Here is a 22,298-nt window from a genome sequence, read left to right as displayed (position 1 = left end):
GTTGACTTTGGTGCCGAATGTCACATTAGGCCCAGTAGTCCCACAGTAAAGCTTGGAGCTGGTAAATAGCAGTAATTCAGAGCTGACATCGAGTCCAGAGTGGAACTGACCGGTTTGTGGATGAGCTCCGGTGGAAGTCATGAGTCTGTCCCGGCAGCTGTGGGCTGGTTCGGCTTGTGTTTCACATCCTGCTTTGTGTTTCAGGCTGATGGTTTGTGAGCTCTTCTAACAAACAGAGATGTGACTGTTGATCCAGCAGACGGCAGAAAGAAACAGCAGGTAAGTGCCGTCCGTCCCTACCTTTGCTGGTTTTCAGTGCAGGAAGCAGTGTTCATGATAGCGGAGGAGAACGATAGAGAACGATAAGGAACGATAAGGAACGATAGAGAACGATAGAGAACGATAAAGAACGATAAGGAACGATAAAGAACGATAAGGAACGATAGAGAACGATAAGGAACGATAAGGAACGATAGAGAACGATAAAGAACAATGTACAGCAGAATATACTAGACTATACTAGACTACAGTAGACTATACTAGACTATACTAGAATATAGTAGACTATAGTAGACTACACTAGACTATACTAGACTACAGTAGACTATACTAGACTGTACTAGACTATACTAGACTATACTAGAATATACTAGACTATACTAGACTACAGTAGACTATACTAGACTGTACTAGACTATACTAGACTATACTAGAATATACTAGACTATACTAGACTACAGTAGACTATAGTAGACTATAGTAGACTACACTAGACTATACTAGACTACAGTAGACTATACTAGACTGTACTAGACTATACTAGACTATACTAGACTATACTAGAATATACTAGAATATAGTAGACTATAGTAGACTACACTAGACTATACTAGACTACAGTAGACTATACTAGACTACACTAGACTATACTAGACTATACTAGACTATACTAGAATATACTAGAATATAGTAGACTATACTAGACTATACTAGACTACACTAGACTACAGTAGACTACAGTAGACTATACTAGACTATACTAGAATATAGTAGACTATAGTAGACTACACTAGACTATACTAGACTACAGTAGACTATACTAGACTATACTAGACTACAGTAGACTATACTAGACTATACTAGACTACAGTAGACTATACTAGACTATACTAGACTACAGTAGACTATACTAGACTATAGTATACTATACTAGACTATACTAGACTACAGTAGACTATACTAGACTATACTAGACTACAGTAGACTATACTAGACAATACTAGACTATAGTAGACCATACTAGACTATACTAGACTATAGTAGACTATACTAGAATATAGTAGACTATACTAGACTATAGTGGACTAAAGTAGACTATACTAGACTATACTAGACTACACTAGACTACAGTAAACTATACTAGACTATACTAGACTATAGTAGACTATACTAGAATATAGTAGACTATACTAGACCATACTAGACTATACTAGACTATAGTAGACTATAATAGACGATACTAGACTACACTAGACTATACTAGACTATAGTATACTATACTAGACCATACTAGACTATAGTAGACTATACTTGACTACACTAGACTATACTAGACTATAGTAGACCATACTAGACTATACTAGACTATAGTAGACTATACTAGACTATACTAGACTATACTAGACTATACTAGACCATACTAGACTACAGTAGACTATACTAGACTACACTAGACTACAGTAGACTATACTAGACTATACTAGACTACAGTAGACTATACTAGACTATACTAGACTACAGTAGACTATACTAGACTATAGTAGACTATAGTAGAATATACTAGACTATACTAGACTACAGTAGACTATACTAGACTATAGTAGACTATACTAAACTATACTAGACTACAGTACACTATACTAGACTACACTAGACTATACTAGATTATAGTAGACTATACTAGACTATACTAGACTATACTAGACTATACTAGACTATAGTAGACTACAGCAGAATATACTAGACTATACTAGACTATACTAGACTACAGTAGACTATAGTAGACTATAGTAGACTATACTAGACTATATTAGACTATACTAGATTATACTAGACTATAGTAGACTACAGCAGAATATACTAGACTATACTAGACTACAGTAGACTATACTAGACTATAGTAGACTATACTAGACTACAGTGGACTATACTAGACTTGCTAGACTATACTAGACTACACTAGACTATACAAGACTATACTAGAATATAGTAGACTATACTAGACTACACTAGACTATACTAGACTATAGTAGACTACAGCAGAATATACTAGACTATACTAGACTACAGTAGACTACAGCAGAATATACTTGACTATACTAGACTATACTAGACTATAGTAGACTATACTAGACTACAGTAGACTATACTAGACTATACTAGACTATACTAGACTACAGTAGACTATACTAGACTATACTAGACTATAGTAGACTATACTAGAATATAGTAGACTATACTAGACCATACTAGACTATACTAGACTATAGTAGACTATAGTAGACTATACTAGACTACACTAGACTATACTAGACTACACTAGACTATACTAGATTATAGTAGACTATACTAGACTATACTAGACTACAGTAGACTATAGTAGACTATGCTAGACTAATCTAGACTATACTAGACTACAGTAGACTATACTAGACTATACTAGACTACAGTAGACTATACTAGACTATACTAGACTATAGTAGACTACAGTAGACTATACTAGACTATACTAGACTATAGTAGACTACAGTAGACTATACTAGACTATACTAGACTATAGTAGACTATAGTAGACTACAACAGAATATAGTAGACTACAGCAGAATATAGTAGACTACAGCAGAATATAGTAGACTACAGCAGAATATACTAGACTATACTAGACTATACTAGACTATACTAGACTATACTAGACTATACTAGACTACAGTAGACTATACTAGACTATACTAGACTATACTAGACTATAGTAGACTATAGTAGACTACAACAGAATATTGTAGACTACAGCAGAATATAGTAGACTACAGCAGACTATAGTAGACTACAGCAGAATATACTAGACTATACTAGACTACACTAGACTATAGAAGACTAGACTATACTAGACTATACTAGACTACTGTAGACTATACTAGACTAGACTAGACTAGACTATACTAGACTATAGTAGACTATAGTAGACTATAGTAGACTACACTAGACTATACTAGACTATACTAGACTACAGTAGACTATTCTAGACTATACTAGACTACAGTAGACTATACTAGACTATACTAGACTATACTAGACTATAGTAGACTATAGTAGACTACAACAGAATATAGTAGACTACAGCAGAATATAGTAGACTACAGCAGAATATAGTAGACTACAGCAGAATATACTAGACTATACTAGACTACAGTAGACTATACTAGACTACACTAGACTATAGTAGACTAGACTATACTATACTAGACTATAGTAGACTATACTAGACTACACTAGACTATAGTAGACTATAGTAAACTACACTAGACTATACTAGACTACAGTAGACTATAGTAGACTAGACTATACTAGACTATAATAGAATACAACAGAATATCGTAGGCTACAGCAGAATATAGTAGACTATAGTAGACTACAACAGAATATAGTAGGCTACAGCAGAATATAGTAGACTACAGCAGAATATAGTAGACTACAGCAGAATATAGGAGACTAGACTATACTAGACTATACAAGACTATAGTAGACTATAGTAAACTACACTAGACTATACTAGACTACAGTAGACTGTACTAGACGATAGTAGACTATACTAGACTATAGTAGACTACAGCAGAATATAGTCGACTACAGCAGAATATAGTAGACTACAGCAGAATATAGTAGACTAGACTATACTAGACTATACTAGACTAAAGTAGACTATAGTAAACTACACTAGACTATACTAGACTACAGTAGACTATAGTAGACTATAGAAGACTATACTAGACTATAGTAGACTATAGTAAACTACACTAGACTATTCTAGACTATAGTAGACTATAGTAGACTATAGTAGACTACAACAGAATATAGTAGGCTACAGCAGAATATAGTAGACTAGACTATACTAGACTATAGTAGACTATAGTAAACTACACTAGACTATACTAGACTACAGTAGACTATACTAGACTATAGTAGACTATAATAGAATACAACAGAATATAGTAGGCTACAGCAGAATATAGTAGACTAGAATATACTAGACTACAGTAGACTATACTAGACTATAGTAGACTATAGTAGACTATACTAGATTATAGTACACTATACTAGACTATAGTAGACTATACTAGACTATAGTAGACTACAGCAGAATATAGTAGACTACAGCAGAATATAGTAGGCTACAGCAGAATATAGTAGACTACAGCAGAATATAGTAGACTAGACTATACTAGACTATACTAGACTATTTTAGACTATAGTAAACTACAGTAGACTATACTAGACTACAGTAGACTATACTAGACTATAGTAGACTATAGTAGACTATACTAGACTATAGTAGACTACAGCAGAATATAGTAGACTACAGCAGAATATAGTAGACTCGACTATACTAGACTATACCTGACTATAGTAGACTATAGCAAACTACACTAGACTATACTAGACGATAGTAGGCTATAGTAGACTATAGTAGACTACAGCAGAATATATTAGACTACAGCAGAATATAGTAGACTACAGCAGAATATAGTAGACTAGACTATACTAGACTATAGTAGACTATAGTAAACTACACTAGACTATACTAGACTACAGTAGACTATACTAGACTATAGTAGACTATACTAGACTATAGTAGACTACAGCAGAATATAGTAGGCTACAGCAGAATATAGTAGACTACAGCAGAATATAGTAGACTAGACTATACTAGACTATACTAGACTATAGTAGACTATAGTAAACTACACTAGACTATACTAGACTACAGTAGACTATACTAGACTATACTAGACTACAGTAGACTATACTAGACTATAGTAGACTATAGTAGACTCTACTAGACTATAGTAGACTACAGCAGAATATAGTAGGCTACAGCAGAATATAGTAGACTACATCAGAATATAGTAGACTACAGCAGAATATAGTAGACTAGACTATACTAGACTATACTAGACCATAGTAGACTATAGTAAACTACACTAGACTATACTAGACTACAGTAGACTATACTAGACTACAGTAGACTATACTAGACTATAGTAGACTACAGCAGAATATAGTAGGCTACAGCAGAATATAGTAGACTACAGCAGAATATAGTAGACTACAGCAGAATATAGTAGACTACAGCAGACTATAGTAGACTACAACAGAATATAGTAGACTATACTAGACTATAGTATACTACAACAGAATATAGTTGACTACAGCAGAATATAGTAGACTACAGCAGAATATAGTAGACTACAACAGAATATAGTAGACTATACTAGACTAAAGTAGACTATAGTAGACTATAGTAGAATATAGTAGACTATACTAGACTATAGTAGACTACAGCAGAATCAAGTAGTCTATACTAGACTAAAGTAGACTATAGTAGACTATACTAGACTATAGTAGACTATACTAGACTATACTAGACTATAGTGGACTACAGCAGAATATAGTAGACTACAGCAGAATATAGTAGACTACAGCAGAATATAGTAGACTATACGAGAGTTATAGTAGACTATAGTAGACTATAGTAGACTACAACAGAATATACTAGACTATACTAGACTATAGTAGACTATAGTAGACTACAACAGAATATAGTAGACTACAACAGAATATACTAGACTAAACTAGACTAAAGCAGAATATAGTAGACTACAGCAGAATATAGTAGACTACAACACAATATAGTAGACTATACTAGACTAAAGTAGACTATAGTAGACTATAGTAGATTATAGTAGACTATACTAGACTAAAGTAGACTATAGTAGACTATAGTAGAATATAGTAGACTATACTAGACTATAGTAGACTACAGCAGAATATAGTAGTCTATACTAGACTAAAGTAGACTATAGTAGACTATACTAGACTATAGTAGACTATAGTAGACTACAGCAGAATATAGTAGACTACAGCAGAATATAGTAGTCTATACTAGACTAAAGTAGACTACACTAGACAATACTAGACTATAGTGGACTATACTAGACTATAGTAGACTACAGCAGAATATAGTAGACTACAGCAGAATATAGTCGACTATACTAGACTAAAGTAGACTACACTAGACTATACTAGACTATAGTAGACTATACTAGACTATAGTAGACTACAGCAGAATATAGTAGACTACAGCAGAATATAGTCGACTTTACTAGACTAAAGTAGACTATACTAGACTATACTAGACTATAGTGGACTATACTAGACTATAGTAGACTACAGCAGAATATAGTAGACTACAACAGAATATAGTAGACTATCCTAGACTATAGTAGACTATAGTAGACTATACTAGACTATAGTAGACTTCAGCAGAATATAGTAGACTACAGCAGAATATAGTAGACTATACTAGACTACAGCAGAATATAGTAGACTATACTAGACTATAGTAGACTATAGTAGATGATCGTAGACTATAGTAGACTATAGTAGACTATCCTAGACTATACTAGACTATAGTAGACTATACTAGACTATAGTAGACTTCAGCAGAATATAGTAGACTACAGCAGAATATAGTAGACTATACTAGACTACAGCAGAATATAGTAGACTATACTAGACTATAGTAGACTATAGTAGATGATCGTAGACTATAGTAGACTATAGTAGACTATACTAGACTATACTAGACTATAGTAGACTACATAGGACTACAGCAGACTACAGCAGACTACAGCAGACTGCAGTAGACTACAGTAGACTACCGCAGAATATAGTAGACTTCAGCAGAATATAGTAGACTACAGCAGACTACAGCAGACTACAGTAGACTACAGAGGGCCTGGTCTTATTGTGGCAGCTGCTGGCTGACTCTTTAGCCCAGATAACCATTTAAACACCGTCATTGCAGCTACTGCATGGTTCTTCAATATAAATGTCTTTTCTGTATAGACAGCAGTCTGTAGGCTAGATTCTGGTGCTTTAAGCCTGTTAGAGTAGTCTAGGTGTGGTTAACAGGGTTTATATGCTGTCATAAAAGTTAGCCTGGATTTACCTGAAGCTAAGGTCATTCCATCAAATCAAATTTAAACTGATAAGACGTGTACAGTAAATAATTAAACCGGAGATTCACATGGTAGCTCAGAGACTGTTGAACACACACCTGCTGCCTCACCTGGACAGAGACGGTCAGATAAACAGGTCAGTAATGAAGCTAACTGTTCAGAGACCATAGAGTCAGAATTTGATGATGATATCAGGGTTGTCTGAATGTTTTTAAGGCTACAATACAATATGATTATCATGTTAGTGATCAATGGTAGGGCTGGCTGACATCGACCAAAATGTCCTCTTGATATTTTCGTATCGTGATAAACCCTAACCTGACATGCCAGGTGGAAAACCTTCAATACTAAGGGTTTGGGAAAGGGCAGTAGTGTGATTAGATGAATGTTCAGTCTGTCACATCTTTACCGGCCAATCAGAGCAACAAAACACGTGACGTAGCCGCGACCGAGGTGCGCATGCATAGCTACCGAGGACTAACGGTAACCATGGTGACTGTAGACATGTCAGTACTCCACTTTTGTGGTTTTTGAAAAGAAAACAGCTCACTACTGTTCTTTGTTCTTCTTTAACGAAGAAATGTGGTCAAGTTCTGATCAAACTGGCGCTTTAGCAGCATCCCCGCTAATCTCTTCCTCCATAACTGCACCAGCTCTTGCTGCTGCTTGTTTACATCGTGCCCCTTGTCTCTGATTGGTCCTGTCACTTTCTAACCGGGCCTAAACGGTTCAGACGGGAGCTTTGAAGATGGATTCACCAGCGAGAAACAAGGAAACTGGCAAATCCATCTGCTTTGCAAACTAAGGATGTTCCTGAGCGTTTATTTCCCTATTCAGCTAATCGCACATTTACATTCTGTTCAACCAACTAGTCTAAAGAGGAGAAAACCCCTAGAGCACAGTCTAATTCCTCACAGGGTCATTGAGTCAGCGGGTGTGATGTTAGCCTGTAGCACCACATTATGTAATAACGCCGCATTACGTAATAACCCTAACCATAAGACTTAGGGGGCTTTCACACCTACGTCGTTTAGTCCAGACTTTTGGATTTTCTGTTTGGTCCGAACCAAAATGATGGGTGTGAAACCTCCCCTGGACCATGGTCCGGACCAATCAGAACCACGGTCTGGTTCATGCCCAGTGTGAAAGCATTATTTTGAAAGGTTCGGACCTTTGTATCAATGACAGGAAGTTACGACATGACTACCGGCAAAGGAAATCCATCACCATAACAAAATGAGCCACGGAAGAGCCCAGAACAATCTCACGTACTGAAATTAACCAGCAGCCTGGACAGGGTGGGCTAACTGCTTTACGTTAGCGAGGAGTAGAAGTGTCCATTATTATGTTGAATGGAGATCGTCCAAGCACTGAAAATTTCATAAAATTGTAGATAAAGTTATACCTCACTACTGACAGCTCATCTTTTCAAGAGTTTACAGCACATAGCTTCTCTCCTGAGTCGGTGTTGCAATGTCTCACAGGATTGCAGACTTTCTTCTCCTTTCCTGTTGACGACGATAAAGTTGTCGTCTAATGATAAAACTCATAAGACGAACTCGGACCAGCCTTATTTACAGCTCTACAAGTTTTTGCTTTTGGTAGTATAAAACCAACAATAATCTGATGGTAGGAATGATGATTTCGTTCACTGTTTACAACATTCAACACTCGCGTTATTCAACGTGTTGACGTCAGACGCCCGCCAGCCAAATGACCAATCAATGTAAACTACACAGACACGCAAACCACATAGTTGATGACGATATCACGTAGGTTGGTCATGTAAAGTCTGTTCGTCCGGTTGCAATAATGACAGTGTGAAACCCAAACAGACCGAACCAAATGTAGACAATGGAACAGAAACACGGACCTTGGTCCGGACTTTCAGGTGTGAAAACGACCTTAGTGTGGGCTCCAAGGTATGCCCTACCCAACTACCTTGCCCTAACTCTAACTACTTAGTGGCTTATGCCTAAACCTAACCCCCCTTCAGGGCTCTAGACTAAACACCTAACCCTAAACCTAGGACTTAAGGTGGGCTCCAGGGTATACCCTGCTACCTTGCCCTAACCCTAACCACTTACTGGCTTACAAAATGTGGCGTCATTACATAATGAATTGAAAATGTATTACATTTTAACATAATGTGGCGCTACATAGCTTGATAGACTCTGCACAGCGTGGTTAGCATTAAAAGCTAGCACTGCCCGCCTTCGGTCTCCTTTACAGATTAATATCGTGCTTTGATATTTGGCCTCTTTTCACATCAGGTGAGTAGTCATACGTGAGGTTAACCCTCGACAGCCCACATACCACTTTATTTCCATTTACTACTTTAGAAAACTGCCGTACCGTGGTCTTCCTACTGCACGCTAACCGCTAACCGCTAAGCTTCTCATATTTACATTCGCTGAAATGCCAGAGAGGAAGGCAGCGGCCACTTACTGAAGCTACAGCGGCCTCTAGTGGCTGGAGGTTCATCAGAGCATTATAGGCCAGAATTTCATAAAAAATGATAGGTAATTAGTTTAACTGACTAGTAAATGCCATGTTGGCTAATTTAATAAACAACTTTAACCGTTTTACTGATTAACTGTGCACATCCCTATTTGAAAAGGTCTTTTTACCCAGAGTAGGTTATTTTGTTAAAGGAATGAATGAAACCCATCCAGAAGCTCATTCTCTGCTCGCTGTCCTGCATGTGCACACAGGTAGTGGCCTGTGTAATGTGGTTTTTTAACACCTGGTAATTCCTATCAGTAAGTTTGGGGAGGGTTTGGTGTCATTAATAATGAACATCGCCCAAATCATAAATTGACCGTACGTATCTTACTACAGTGTGTCTGTCTCTATTTGCACATCACGCCGTTGCTCCAGTTGTCCCTGAAACCTCTGGAAAGACTTCCTGGGTGTTCTGGTTTGAAACTGGTGCCACAAAAAAAATCATAAATATCTACAGATTTCTATAAAATCTACAAATACTGCACCAAGTCATCTTTTGGGACTTCTGCTGCGTTCTGTTTACCTTGGAGGTCTGGTTCTGTGTGTGACTGCTTTAATAACACACCTGCTGCAGGTACACTAGCCTGTCCTGGTCCTGGTCCTGGTTCTGGTTCTGTGTGTGACTGCTTTAATAACACACCTGCTGCAGGTACACTAGCCTGTCCTGGTCCTGGTCCTGGTTCTGGTTCTGTGTGTGACTGCTTTAATAACACACCTGCTGCAGGTACACTAGCCTGTCCTGGTCCTGGTCCTGGTCCTGGTTCTGGTTCTGGTTCTGTGTGTGACTGCTTTAATAACACACCTGCTGCAGGTACACTAGCCTGTCCTGGTCCTGGTCCTGGTTCTGGTTCTGTGTGTGACTGCTTTAAACACACACCTGCTGCAGGTACACTAGCCTGTCCTGGTCCTGGTCCTGGTTCTGGCTCTGTGTGTGACTGCTTTAATAACACACCTGCTGCAGGTACACTAGCCTGTCCTGGTCCTGGTCCTGGTTCTGGTTCTGTGTGTGACTGCTTTAATAACACACCTGCTGCAGGTACACTAGCCTGTCCTGGTCCTGGTCCTGGTTCTGGTTCTGTGTGTGACTGCTTTAATAACACACCTGCTGCAGGTACACTAGCCTGTCCTGGTCCTGGTCCTGGTCCTGGTTCTGGTTCTGGTTCTGTGTGTGACTGCTTTAATAACACACCTGCTGCAGGTACACTAGCCTGTCCTGGTCCTGGTCCTGGTTCTGGTTCTGTGTGTGACTGCTTTAAACACACACCTGCTGCAGGTACACTAGCCTGTCTTGGTCCTGGTCCTGGTTCTGGCTCTGTGTGTGACTGCTTTAATAACACACCTGCTGCAGGTACACTAGCCTGTCCTGGTCCTGGTCCTGGTTCTGGTTCTGTGTGTGACTGCTTTAATAACACACCTGCTGCAGGTACACTAGCCTGTCCTGGTCCTGGTCCTGAATCTGGTTCTGTGTGTGACTGCTTTAATAACACACCTGCTGCAGGTACACTAGCCTGTCCTGGTCCTGGTCCTGGTTCTGGTTCTGTGTGTGACTGCTTTAATAACACACCTGCTGCAGGTACACTAGCCTGTCCTGGTCCTGGTCCTGGTTCTGGTTCTGTGTGTGACTGCTTTAATAACACACCTGCTGCAGGTACACTAGCCTGTCCTGGTCCTGGTCCTGGTTCTGGTTCTGTGTGTGACTGCTTTAATAACACACCTGCTGCAGGTACACTAGCCTGTCCTGGTCCTGGTCCTGGTCCTGGTTCTGGTTCTGGTTCTGTGTGTGACTGCTTTAATAACACACCTGCTGCAGGTACACTAGCCTGTCCTGGTCCTGGTCCTGGTTCTGGTTCTGTGTGTGACTGCTTTAAACACACACCTGCTGCAGGTACACTAGCCTGTCCTGGTCCTGGTCCTGGTTCTGGCTCTGTGTGTGACTGCTTTAATAACACACCTGCTGCAGGTACACTAGCCTGTCCTGGTCCTGGTCCTGGTTCTGGTTCTGTGTGTGACTGCTTTAATAACACACCTGCTGCAGGTACACTAGCCTGTCCTGGTCCTGGTCCTGGTTCTGGTTCTGTGTGTGACTGCTTTAATAACACACCTGCTGCAGGTACACTAGCCTGTCCTGGTCCTGGTCCTGGTCCTGGTTCTGGTTCTGGTTCTGTGTGTGACTGCTTTAATAACACACCTGCTGCAGGTACACTAGCCTGTCCTGGTCCTGGTCCTGGTTCTGGTTCTGGTTCTGTGTGTGACTGCTTTAATAACACACCTGCTGCAGGTACACTAGCCTGTCCTGGTCCTGGTCCTGGTTCTGGTTCTGTGTGTGACTGCTTTAATAACACACCTGCTGCAGGTACACTAGCCTGTCCTGGTCCTGGTCCTGGTTCTGGTTCTGTGTGTGACTGCTTTAATAACACACCTGCTGCAGGTACACTAGCCTGTCCTGGTCCTGGTCCTGAATCTGGTTCTGTGTGTGACTGCTTTAATAACACACCTGCTGCAGGTACACTAGCCTGTCCTGGTCCTGGTCCTGGTTCTGGTTCTGTGTGTGACTGCTTTAATAACACACCTGCTGCAGGTACACTAGCCTGTCCTGGTCCTGGTCCTGGTTCTGGTTCTGTGTGTGACTGCTTTAATAACACACCTGCTGCAGGTACACTAGCCTGTCCTGGTCCTGGTCCTGGTCCTGGTTCTGGTTCTGGTTCTGTGTGTGACTGCTTTAATAACACACCTGCTGCAGGTACACTAGCCTGTCCTGGTCCTGGTCCTGGTTCTGGTTCTGTGTGTGACTGCTTTAATAACACACCTGCTGCAGGTACACTAGCCTGTCCTGGTCCTGGTCCTGGTCCTGGTCCTGGTCCTGGTTCTGGTTCTGTGTGTGACTGCTTTAAACACACACCTGCTGCAGGTACACTAGCCTGTCCTGGTCCTGGTCCTGGTTCTGGCTCTGTGTGTGACTGCTTTAATAACACACCTGCTGCAGGTACACTAGCCTGTCCTGGTCCTGGTCCTGGTTCTGGTTCTGGTTCTGTGTGTGACTGCTTTAATAACACACCTGCTGCAGGTACACTAGCCTGTCCTGGTCCTGGTCCTGGTCCTGGTCCTGGTTCTGTGTGTGACTGCTTTAATAACACACCTGCTGCAGGTACACTAGCCTGTCCTGGTCCTGGTCCTGGTTCTGGTTCTGTGTGTGACTGCTTTAATAACACACCTGCTGCAGGTACACTAGCCTCTCCTGGTCCTGGTCCTGGTTCTGGTTCTGGTTCTGTGTGTGACTGCTTTAATAACACACCTGCTGCAGGTACACTAGCCTGTCCTGGTCCTGGTCCTGGTTCTGGTTCTGTGTGTGACTGCTTTAAACACACACCTGCTGCAGGTACACTAGCCTGTCCTGGTCCTGGTCCTGGTTCTGGTTCTGTGTGTGACTGCTTTAATAACACACCTGCTGCAGGTACACTAGCCTGTCCTGGTCCTGGTCCTGGTCCTGGTTCTGGTTCTGTGTGTGACTACTTTAATAACACACCTGCTGCAGGTACACTAGCCTGTCCTGGTCCTGGTCCTGGTCCTGGTCCTGGTTCTGTGTGTGACTGCTTTAATAACACACCTGCTGCAGGTACACTAGCCTGTCCTGGTCCTGGTCCTGGTTCTGGTTCTGTGTGTGACTGCTTTAATACCACACCTGCTGCAGGTACACTAGCCTGTCCTGGTCCTGGTCCTGGTTCTGGTTCTGGTTCTGTGTGTGACTGCTTTAATAACACACCTGCTGCAGGTACACTAGCCTGTCCTGGTCCTGGTCCTGGTTCTGGTTCTGGTTCTGTGTGTGACTGCTTTAATAACACACCTGCTGCAGGTACACTAGCCTGTCCTGGTCCTGGTCCTGGTTCTGGTTCTGGTTCTCTGTGTGACTGCTTTAATAACACACCTGCTGCAGGTACACTAGCCTGTCCTGGTCCTGGTCCTGGTTCTGGTTCTGTGTGTGACTGCTTTAATAACACACCTGCTGCAGGTACACTAGCCTGTCCTGGTCCTGGTCCTGGTTCTGGTTCTGTGTGTGACTGCTTTAATAACACACCTGCTGCAGGTACACTAGCCTGTCCTGGTCCTGGTCCTGGTTCTGGTTCTGGTTCTGTGTGTGACTGCTTTAATAACACACCTGCTGCAGGTACACTAGCCTGTCCTGGTCCTGGTCCTGGTTCTGGTTCTGGTTCTGTGTGTGACTGCTTTAATAACACACCTGCTGCAGGTACATTAGCCTGTCCTGGTCCTGGTCCTGGTTCTGGTTCTGTGTGTGACTGCTTTAATAACACACCTGCTGCAGGTACACTAGCCTGTCCTGGTCCTGGTCCTGGTCCTGGTCCTGGTTCTGGTTCTGTGTGTGACTGCTTTAATAACACACCTGCTGCAGGTACACTAGCCTGTCCTGGTCCTGGTCCTGGTTCTGGTTCTGGTTCTGTGTGTGACTGCTTTAATAACACACCTGCTGCAGGTACACTAGCCTGTCCTGGTCCTGGTCCTGGTTCTGGTTCTGTGTGTGACTGCTTTAATAACACACCTGCTGCAGGTACACTAGCCTGTCCTGGTCCTGGTCCTGGTTCTGGTTCTGGTTCTGTGTGTGACTGCTTTAATAACACACCTGCTGCAGGTACACTAGCCTGTCCTGGTCCTGGTCCTGGTCCTGGTTCTGTGTGTGACTGCTTTAATAACACACCTGCTGCAGGTACACTAGCCTGTCCTGGTCCTGGTCCTGGTTCTGGTTCTGTGTGTGACTGCTTTAATAACACACCTGCTGCAGGTACACTAGCCTGTCCTGGTCCTGGTCCTGGTCCTGGTCCTGGTCCTGGTTCTGGTTCTGTGTGTGACTGCTTTAAACACACACCTGCTGCAGGTACACTAGCCTGTCCTGGTCCTGGTCCTGGTTCTGGTTCTGGTTCTGTGTGTGACTGCTTTAATAACACACCTGCTGCAGGTACACTAGCCTGTCCTGGTCCTGGTCCTGGTTCTGGTTCTGGTTCTGTGTGTGACTGCTTTAATAACACACCTGCTGCAGGTACACTAGCCTGTCCTGGTCCTGGTCCTGGTTCTGGTTCTGGTTCTGTGTGTGACTGCTTTAATAACACACCTGCTGCAGGTACACTAGCCTGTCCTGGTCCTGGTCCTGGTTCTGGTTCTGGTTCTGTGTGTGACTGCTTTAATAACACACCTGCTGCAGGTACACTAGCCTGTCCTGGTCCTGGTCCTGGTTCTGGTTCTGTGTGTGACTGCTTTAATAACACACCTGCTGCAGGTACACTAGCCTGTCCTGGTCCTGGTCCTGGTTCTGGTTCTGTGTGTGACTGCTTTAATAACACACCTGCTGCAGGTACACTAGCCTGTCCTGGTCCTGGTCCTGGTTCTGGTTCTGGTTCTGTGTGTGACTGCTTTAATAACACACCTGCTGCAGGTACACTAGCCTGTCCTGGTCCTGGTCCTGGTCCTGGTTCTGTGTGTGACTGCTTTAATAACACACCTGCTGCAGGTACACTAGCCTGTCCTGGTCCTGGTCCTGGTTCTGGTTCTGGTTCTGTGTGTGACTGCTTTAATAACACACCTGCTGCAGGTACACTAGCCTGTCCTGGTCCTGTGTGAGACAAATAAAGATCATGTCAGTAACTTGAGAGTGACATCATTTAGTCGGCAGCTCTTAATTTGGCGTCTGGGGACCTGCAGGGCTCCTTCAGGGGTTTTTCCACGTCTCTGTTTACGTTGTGAAGAAGAGCGGCTCACTGCAGGATAATGACCTCAAAGACAGAATGTTTAACACCCTATTTCACACTCACAGTTTTAACTTTCTACAGATTTTTGAAATTAAAATAAAATTTAAATTCAAAAATTTGGATTTTATTTAATATTTTAGAGTTAAGGGAGCTGTTTTTTGTGTTTTGTAATATTTTGCTTAATTTTGTAATTTTCTTCTTTTTACTTAGAGAAATACTTTTTATATTTAAGGCGTTCTGAGTAAGTTTAAGCATTCTAGGATTTTCTAAATGTATTTTGCAAAATACTTTTTGCATTTGGTAAACTGTCTTTGCTCATTATGGTTAATGATATTTTTTAATTTTGTGAAAAATGCATTAAGTAAATGTACATTTTGCTAACTGAGATTATTTTGGCAATTTGCCAAAATATTTTTGCTATTATTTAAATCTGTTTTGTACGGTGGCCGAGAGGTCTCACATTTTTGCAAATTCAAAACGCTTTGCAAAAAGAAAAAACACGACATTTGAGAAAAACACAATCACAAAAGTTCACAACACAAATACAAAAACTTGCTGCAGCGCATGGATACATAAACTCGGCACAGCGCGGAGGCAAACAGATTCCACAACAGCACAAAAATACAACAACATGGTGCAGCAGATGCAAATAAAAAGTCACAACAGAAGTGGGGCCGTTATTAGGGACGGACCTGCTAACCGCTCTGTTAGCAATAAAGTTACGTACCACACTGTTACTCAAAATAATTTTTGTACTGACAGTATGTAATTTGTAGTGTGTTTTTCGTGATTTTTAATAACTGTAACCTCCTGTACCGTTTAATATGTATGTAAACAACTATCTAAATCAAAATGATCGAGTCCATTCATTCGTCTGACAGCTTACGCAGGGTTGCCAGGTCCGCGGTTTTCCCACTGAATTGGGCTACTTTTAATGTACTGCTCCAGTGCACTCCCCCTCGAGTACACGGGTGCTTTCATTTGAATCGTGGCTCTTATAAGGCTTACTTTAAAAAAAATCCTTCCGAAATCCTCTATAAAGGTGAAAACTGTCAGCAGTAGCCTAAAGACTACAACAAGTCATATCAATAAATCTAAGTCCAAACAAAGAAGACAGACTTTAACGGCATATTCAAATGAAAACTTGGGTATTATTACCGTCGGGTGCACCCAGGACGGAGGAATGTGCGTAAAAGAGCGCAGAGGAAGTCCGCTGACGGTGCGTCTCTTCAGTAGGTCCATAATACCTTCATAAAGGTGTGCTGTGTTGAAGCTTCTAATGCCCTCGTTTTAACACATTTCTTCAGTCATTTCCTGCCGATGCTCTCCCATACTGGTATTTGATGATGACTTTTGTGATGTGCATCATCATAAACGAGCCAAACACACACGGATCACATCTTAGAATAATGTAAAACTGAGTCAAACTAGTCCAAACGTGGCTGTTTTATCTGATCTTAAAGGCACTAATGATAAAAACTGTCAAAGGGCAGAAACAGAAAAATGAAAGCAACAAACTGACAGAAGGATCTGTGAGGGGGAGCTGCAGGTGTGAGGCAGGGCCAGCTATAGCCATTTAGAGGCCCAGGGCAAAGACCACTATGGGGACCCTCCCCCTTTAGCTAAAAGCATTAATAATGAGAGGAAAAAAATAGAAAGCATCTCTTTAAGTTAACAGAGCCCCAGAACTACAGTAAATGTCCAAATATGAAATATAAATACCCAGACAGACACCCATGATTTATTGGGGGGGGGGGGGTCTGTGATGTATCTGCACATCCCCCAGAAAGTAGGTAGTTGCGTCCCTGTGTCTTGTGTATGAGTATTTAATATCTGTAGCAGAAAAACTACTCTATTTACACTCAGGTACAACTAAAACAACCTGCAGAGAGGCAGGAAAACATGAAACATGGCACAGACACACACGCCACCCACAGAGAAGCAGAATGTCTGCAGGCAATGTATGCAGTATGGCAGAGGTTTTAACTGTATTACTTTGAACTTCAGCATTGGGCTGGTTTTGGGCTAGTTTTATCAGTCAGTGGGCTGGTTTTGGGCTAGTTTTATCAGTCAGTGGGCTGGTTTTGGGCTAGTTTTATCAGTCGTTGGGCTGGTTTTGGGCTAGTTTTATCAGTCATTGGGCTGGTTTTGGGCTAGTTTTATCAGTCATTGGGCTGGTTTTGGGCTAGTTTTATCAGTCATTGGGCTGGTTTTGGGCTAGTTTTATCAGTCGTTGGGCTGGTTTTGGGCTAGTTTTATCAGTCAGTGGGCTGGTTTTGGGCTAGTTTTATCAGTCATTGGGCTAGTTTTATCAGTCATTGGGCTAGTTTTGGGCTAGTTTTATCAGTCAGTGGGCTGGTTTTGGGCTAGTTTTATCAGTCATTGGGCTGGTTTTGGGCTAGTTTTATCAGTCAGTGGGCTAGTTTTGGGCTAGTTTTATCAGTCATTGGGCTGGTTTCTGGCTAGTTTTATCAGTCATTGGGCTGGTTTTGGGCTAGTTTTATCAGTCATTGGGCTGGTTTTGGGCTAGTTTTATCAGTCAGTGGGCTGGTTTTGGGCTAGTTTTATCAGTCATTGGGCTGGTTTTGGGCTAGTTTTATCAGTCATTGGGCTGGTTGTGGGCTAGTTTTATCGGTCATTGGGCTGGTTATGGGCTAGTTTTAAAGGTCATTGGGCTGGTTGTGGGCTAGTTTTATCGGTCATTGGGCTGGTTGTGAGCTAGTTTTAAAGGTCATTGGGCTGGTTGTGGGCTAGTTTTATCAGTCATTGGGCTGGTTTTTCGGCTAGTTTTAAAGGTCATAGGGCTGGTTGTGGGCTAGTTTTATCGGTCATTGGGCTGGTTGTGGGCTAGTTTTAAAGGTCATTGGGCTGGTTGTGGGCTAGTTTTAAAGGTCATTGGGCTGGTTTTGGGCTAGTTTTAAAGGTCATTGGGCTGGTTGTGGGCTAGTTTTATCAGTCATTGGGCTGGTTGTGGGCTAGTTTTATTGGGCTGGTTTTGGGCTAGTTTATTGGTCGTTGGGCTGGTTTTGGGCTAGTTTATTGGTCGTTGGGCTGGTTTTGGGCTAGTTTATTGGTCGTTGGGCTGGTTTTGGGCTAGTTTATTGGTCGTTGGGCTGGTTTTGGGCTAGTTTTATCAGTCAGTGGGCTGGTTTTGGGCTAGTTTTATCAGTCATTGGGCTGGTTTTGGGCTAGTTTTATCAGTCAGTGGGCTGGTTTTGGGCTAGTTTTATCAGTCAGTGGGCTGGTTTCGGGCTAGTTTTATTGGTCGTTGGGCTGGTTTTGGGCTAGTTATATTGGTCACTGGGCTGGTTTTGGGCTAGTTTATTGGTCGTTGGGCTGGTTTTGGGCTAGTTTATTGGCCGTTGGGCTGGTTTCGGGCTAGTTTTAATGGTCGTTGGGCTGGTTTCGGGCTAGTTTATTGGTCGTTGGGCTGGTTTTGGGCTAGTTTATTGGTCGTTGGGCTGGTTTTGGGCTAGTTTTATCAGTCAGTGGGCTGGTTTTGGGCTAGTTTTATCAGTCAGTGGGCTGGTTTTGGGCTAGTTTTATCAGTCAGTGGGCTGGTTTTGGGCTAGTTTTATCAGTCAGTGGGCTGGTTTTGGGCTAGTTTTATCAGTCATTGGGCTGGTTTTGGGCTAGTTTTATCAGTCATTGGGCTGGTTTTGGGCTAGTTTTATCAGTCATTGGGCTGGTTTTGGGCTAGTTTTAAAGGTCATTGGGCTGGTTGTGGGCTAGTTCTAAAGGTCATTGGGCTGGTTGTGGGCTAGTTGTATCAGTCATTGGGCTAGTTTTATCGGTCATTGGGCTGGTTGTGGGCTAGTTTTATTGGTCATTGGGCTGGTTGTGGGCTAGTTTTAAAGGTCATAGGGCTGGTTTTCGGCTAGTTTTATCGGTCATTGGGCTGGTTGTGGGCTAGTTTTATCGGTCATTGGGCTGGTTTCCGGCTAGTTTTAAAGGTCATTGGGCTGGTTGTGGGAGAGTTTTAAAGGTCATTGGGCTGGTTTTCGGCTAGTTTTATTGGGCTGGTGTTTGGCTAGTTTTAAAGGTCATTGGGCTGGTTGTGGGCTTGTTTTATCAGTCATTGGGCTGGTTTTCGGCTAGTTTTAAAGGTAATAGGGCTGGTTGTGGGCTAGTTTTTAAGGTCATTGGGCTGGTTTTTCGGCTAGTTTTATGTGGGCTGGTTTTGGGCTAGTTTTATCAGTCAGTGGGCTGGTTTTGGGCTAGTTTTATCAGTCATTGGGCTGGTTTTGGGCTAGTTTTATCAGTCATTGGGCTGGTTTTGGGCTAGTTTTAAAGGTCATTGGGCTGGTTTTGGGCTAGTTTTAAAGGTCATTGGGCTGGTTATGGGCTAGTTATAAAGGTCATTGGGCTGGTTTTGGGCTAGTTTTATCAGTCATTGGGCTTGTTGTCGGCTAGTTTTATCGGTCATTGGGCTGGTTGTGGGCTAGTTTTGTCGGTCATTGGGCTGGTTTTCGGCTAGTTTTTTCGGTCATTGGGCTGGTTGTGGGCTAGTTTTATCGGTCATTGGGCTGGTTGTGGGCTAGTTTTATCGGTCATTGGGCTGGTTTTGGGCTAGTTTTATCGGTCATTGGGCTGGTTTTGGGCTAGTTTTAAAGGTCATTGGGCTGGTTGTGGGCTAGTTTTATCGGTCATTGGGCTGGTTGTGGGCTAGTTTTAAAGGTCATTGGGCTGGTTGTGAGCTAGTTTTAAAGGTCATTGGGCTGGTTGTGGGCTAGTTTTATCGGTCATTGGGCTGGTTGTGAGCTAGTTTTAAAGGTCATTGGGCTGGTTGTGGGCTAGTTTTATCGGTCATTGGGCTGGTTGTGGGCTAGTTTTATCGGTCATTGGGCTGGTTGTGGGCTAGTTTTAAAGGTCATTGGGCTGGTTGTGGGCTAGTTTTATCAGTCATTGGGCTGGTTTTGGGCTAGTTTTATCAGTCATTGGGCTGATTTTGGGCTAGTTTTATCAGTCATTGGGCTGGTTTTGGGCTAGTTTTATCAGTCATTGGGCTGGTTTTGGGCTAGTTTTATCAGTCATTGGGCTGGTTTTGGGCTAGTTTTATCAGTCAGTGGGCTGGTTTTGGGCTAGTTTTATCAGTCATTGGGCTGGTTTTGGGCTAGTTTTATCAGTCAGTGGGCTGGTTTTGGGCTAGTTTTATCAGTCAGTGGGCTGGTTTTGGGCTAGTTTTATCAGTCGTTGGGCTGGTTTTGGGCTAGTTTTATCAGTCATTGGGCTGATTTTGGGCTAGTTTTATCAGTCATTGGGCTGGTTTTGGGCTAGTTTTATCAGTCATTGGGCTGATTTTGGGCTAGTTTTATCAGTCGTTGGGCTGGTTTTGGGCTAGTTTTATCAGTCAGTGGGCTGGTTTTGGGCTAGTTTTATCAGTCGTTGGGCTGGTTTTGGGCTAGTTTTATCAGTCAGTGGGCTGGTTTTGGGCTAGTTTTATCAGTCAGTGGGCTGGTTTTGGGCTAGTTTTATCAGTCAGTGGGCTGGTTTTGGGCTAGTTTTATCAGTCAGTGGGCTGGTTTTGGGCTAGTTTTATCAGTCATTGGGCTGGTTTTGGGCTAGTTTTATCAGTCATTGGGCTGGTTTTGGGCTAGTTTTATCAGTCAGTGGGCTGGTTTTGGGCTAGTTTTATCAGTCGTTGGGCTGGTTTTGGGCTAGTTTTATCAGTCATTGGGCTGGTTTTGGGCTAGTTTTATCAGTCATTGGGCTGGTTTTGGGCTAGTTTTATCAGTCAGTGGGCTGGTTTTGGGCTAGTTTTATCAGTCATTGGGCTGGTTTTGGGCTAGTTTTATCAGTCATTGGGCTGGTTTTGGGCTAGTTTTATCAGTCAGTGGGCTGGTTTTGGGCTAGTTTTATCAGTCATTGGGCTGGTTTTGGGCTAGTTTTATCAGTCAGTTGGCTGGTTTTGGGCTAGTTTTATCAGTCAGTGGGCTGGTTTTGGGCTAATTTTATTGGTCATTGGGCTTGTTTTGGGCTACTTTTATTGGTCACTGGGCTGGTTTTGGACTAGTTTTATTGGTCGTTGGGCTGGTTTTGGGCTAGTTTTATTGGTCGTTGGGCTGGTTTTGGGCTAGTTTATTGGTCGTTGGGCTGGTTTTGGGCTAGTTTATTGGTCGTTGGGCTGGTTTCGGGCTAGTTTTATTGGTCGTTGGGCTGGTTTTGGGCTAGTTTTATCAGTCAGTGGGCTGGTTTTGGGCTAGTTTTATCAGTCATTGGGCTGGTTTTGGGCTAGTTTTATCAGTCGTTGGGCTGGTTTTGGGCTAGTTTTATCAGTCATTGGGCTGGTTTTGGGCTAGTTTTATCAGTCGTTGGGCTGGTTTTGGGCTACTTTTATTGGTCGTTGGGCTGGTTTTGGGCTAGTTTATTGGTCGTTGGGCTGGTTTCGGGCTAGTTTTATTGGTCGTTGGGCTGGTTTTGGGCTAGTTTTATTGATCACTGGGCTGGTTTTGGGCTAGTTTATTGGTCGTTGGGCTGGTTTTGGGCTAGTTTATTGGCCGTTGGGCTGGTTTTGGGCTAGTTTTATCAGTCATATGGCTGATTTTGGGCTAGTTTTATCAGTCATTGGGCTGATTTTGGGCTAGTTTTATCAGTCATTGGGCTGGTTTTGGGCTAGTTTTATCAGTCATTGGGCTGATTTTGGGCTAGTTTTATCAGTCATTGGGCTGGTTTTGGGCTAGTTTTATCAGTCATTGGGCTGATTTTGGGCTAGTTTTATCAGTCAGTGGGCTGGTTTTGGGCT

The 22,298-nt window shown here is 42.4% G+C and overlaps 1 protein-coding gene across 2 annotated transcripts in view; it reads left to right on the top strand.

Moving 5' to 3' along the window:
- Positions 1-112: 112 nt before the first annotated feature.
- atp10d (ATPase phospholipid transporting 10D) overlaps positions 113-22,298 on the top strand; it is a 71,079-nt gene continuing 48,893 nt past the window's right edge. For both annotated transcript variants that reach the window (XM_041812921.1, XM_041812920.1), the window contains exon 1: positions 113-279. The gene's annotated coding sequence lies outside the window, so the exon portion shown is untranslated. The remainder of the gene's footprint in view (positions 280-22,298) is intronic.

Source organism: Cheilinus undulatus, linkage group 18, assembly GCF_018320785.1.
Source record: "Cheilinus undulatus linkage group 18, ASM1832078v1, whole genome shotgun sequence".
Taxonomy (NCBI): domain Eukaryota; kingdom Metazoa; phylum Chordata; class Actinopteri; order Labriformes; family Labridae; genus Cheilinus; species Cheilinus undulatus.
This window is presented reverse-complemented; position numbering and strand designations above follow the sequence as displayed.